Genomic DNA, 3,518 nt, shown 5'->3' with positions numbered 1-3,518 from the left:
AGTAAGGCAGTTTATCCTCCTCGTCAAGACTCGCGCCGTCAGGCTCCTCGTACTCTGCGTCACATGCATCTATGGGAGAGTCTGATTGGTGTTTTAAAGCACTGTCCAAGAGTAAGAATGAGTGATCAATTTAGTAGGTGTTATTAATCTTAAGTTGTAACAGGCATCAATTACATTATGAACTTAATGAAAAGCAATCATTCATAAATACCTAACTAATCTTATTAATGCATATGCATGATAGATGATATGATGCATGCCCAGGCTACAACACTCCCTCTAGCAACTCCATCTAACGATCGCGTATGACCAACACTCCCTCAGAGCGACTTCGACTGCCGAGTCGCCACCCTAACTAGTGCGATGTAATGTGATCATGTTAGTCGGATTCTTAATTAAGTCCATTCATCCAGCAGGTTGGGGAATATGATACACCCTGCGTATCAAATGACATGAACTAGTTACGAGGCTAAGACCCCCCAATGTGTGAGGCCAAGACCCCGCGATCCTTGATCCCTTCGGGTTCCCCATCCCCGACTTCAAGCACATGGGGAGTGCCGAGAAAAAGGAATTGCTCGCGGTCACTACGGGGAGGCGCGTCACCCCAGCGTAGGCCGACAGCTCAGACACAATGTCTCATTCCACCATGCCCGGCTTACGAGACGGTGGATCAGCTTCAATTGGTTATCGATGGACTACAACGGTTGTAGGGTGTTCCAAGTTTCATACATATGTGAGCAATCAAGGTTAATAGGCAAGATTGGTCAGTAAATAAACTATACAGCACAAGTTCAAGCAAGCACACGATAGACGACATCAGATACGGGCGACCCATGTAGTCTAACTACTGTTGCCCATCCGCACTTGCCCAAATCCATGGATTTAGCCCCAGGGTAGTCCTACCAACGGGACCACCCTCACTCTTCTCATTTCCTGACCAACCCAAGGGTTGATGATCATCCATATCATGCTAAACATTAGCGCATCAGCTAGCATAAGCAATATCATGCACCCATATTTATCACACACAATTTAGGTTTTTCTATAAGCAAGCTAACAGCGTTATGAACAAGGTGCATGTGTGTTGTGTGGGTTAGTGAGGAAGTTAAGCACTTCCTACATCTCGTAGAGCCCAAATTCACAAGAATTAATGAATCATACATGTTATAAAGCAACACCATATAAGAAAATCATGCAAGACATGAACATGAAATCATCCATTGTAACCGAGCATGTGAGAGGCACGAACAACATTAAATGAGAATTAAAACATGCAAATTCCATACAATTCCAACAATTATATGATTCCTAGGTTTCTATAGATTCTCCAAATATGTCATCCAAACAAACAAAATCATTAGACTCATACTACAATTGGTGCTAGGCCACCTAAGGTTAATAGTTCGCACCTATGGATCGTTGAAGATTTGAAAAATGACATAAGAACGCCAAACTCTGTGTCGATCGGCCAGAATCCTAAGACAATTACTTGCATGTTAGAATCCCATGTGAATTCACCCTCAACATGAGAGATTTCTAAGAGATGAGGGTTTTACCTACTCAATCGGTGGAAATGGGCTCTTCTGGTTGTGGGTGAAGGATTTGTTGAGGAAGAGGTAAGGAGTTGCAAGAATCGGTCTCCTTTGGGCCCCACTAGAGCTATGGCCTACCTTCCCTCTACTTCACACTCCCTTCCCCTCTTCTTCCTTTCTTCTTTCTCCCTTTTCTCTCTTCTTCCTTTCTTCTTTCTCCCTTTTCTCTCTTCTCTCTTTCCTTTTTTAGGGCAAAATCGTATGGGGAGAGGGGTGCCCAAAAGAAGCCCCTTTTATAATGCCAGATTTGGTGCAAATGGCCCCAAGTGTTGGATTTTTACTATACTAACCCTATGGGAGGGTTTTCTAGCCTCTAGGGCCCACTATGGGGCGTAGGAGTCGACACCCACCGTTGGATAGTTGGCCCTAGCAATGATCTACCCATAGACACAAACGACCTGTCATTTGGATGCGTCGATCGATGGGTATGATTAAAAGTCTGTTTAATGGTCACCGATAGTCGATCGGGGCTGCGGCTATATGGATATGAGTATGGAAATATCCTTACTTCACAAATGAAGTTTAGTCGTAAACCGACGGTTCGAAATCCTCAACTTTGCATAAGAGTGAACAACTTAATTCACTTAAGTTTCAGTTCCTTCCTTTAGGGTATTTGCACTTCTCATGCACTCGTCCTTCAGCTCAAGTTGAGCGGTTTTAGACACTACTCAGGTCCAGCTCCCGCGATGGACGTCGAGCCCAGCAAGACGGACATTACTCTATAATTTTGAAACTGGTGGGCCCACCAACGAGCAGTCTAGAGCTTGTTCAGAAAATCGGGGCATTTCTGTAAAAAATTAGGTATTGAGATTTCTCATGAGCAATGATTAGAATTTGAGTTAATTATGTTCATAGTGTGGCCTATTTATAACTAGTGAAAGTGGGAATTTTGTCATAATTACTCTAAGCCGTCGGTTTTAGGCTAAAAGAGTAACGGGGTTAATTTGATCTATTAGCCAAGATCCAAGCCTTATCTGACTCGGCTTCAGTTAGATCTTTAATTTAGTTATGATTGTCTTAATCAGTTAGCGATGGGTCGGTTAGATTTGGGGCCCTATGTGAGTAAATCATGGGGTTAAAGTTTATGTTCGAGTGATCGGGCGAGTTCGTTAGCTTCCTATAATTGATTAATCGGACTTGTGCGGTTCTTTACTGGTTCCACCCGTGTATAAATTATCACTGAGTGTCAATGATCAGTAAGTAATAATATAAATTAATTACATTTAAAAAAAAATTTAAATTTTTTTTGAAAATTCGAAACAGTGAAAATTCAGGATGTTACAATCTACCCCCCTTAAAAACAATTTCATCCCCGAAATTGTCTAAGGGTAATAAGTAAAGATATTATCATTTTATTTGCTTAAGTTTTGTTGGTTTCGAATTTATTTACGTTTTAGGGTATATAATAAATACAATAGCCTAACTCATTGTGATCTACCCCCCTTAAAATTTATCACTTTTGAGGTTTGAAAACAAATGTCAAAATCATCATTATCGTGCTAAGTGTTTGATGATAAAGTTTACCTAAGGGTGATATATTATACTCTTTATGATTGGGCTAATATGGAAAGACAGTTGTGTTAGGCTTTGATCTCATACATCGATCTTTTACCTAACCAGGGTAGAAAGATCGTTGTATCCCTTCCTAGTCCTAGTAGATCCTCGTCTTCTACTCGGTTAAAGCAGTGAGTCCATTGGTAGTCGCCCAGGATTGAGAATTGGGTCAAGCCGCGAATGCTTCGCAGGTGTATACTTCCGTAATTCCGTAGTCCGATCAATTTAAATGTTTAGGGAACGACCATCATTGGAAAGTTTAAATCTCATATTTATAAGGTTGTCTTTTGGGTCTTGGTCTACGAGAGTCCTCGTTTTAAATTTTTATATCCAAATTGGGGGTTCTCTCGATATGCTTATGGTCAAAGATCA

This window comes from Magnolia sinica, chromosome 17 (genome assembly GCF_029962835.1).
Source record: "Magnolia sinica isolate HGM2019 chromosome 17, MsV1, whole genome shotgun sequence".
NCBI classification, from domain to species: domain Eukaryota; kingdom Viridiplantae; phylum Streptophyta; class Magnoliopsida; order Magnoliales; family Magnoliaceae; genus Magnolia; species Magnolia sinica.
Note: the sequence above shows the minus strand (reverse complement) of the source record.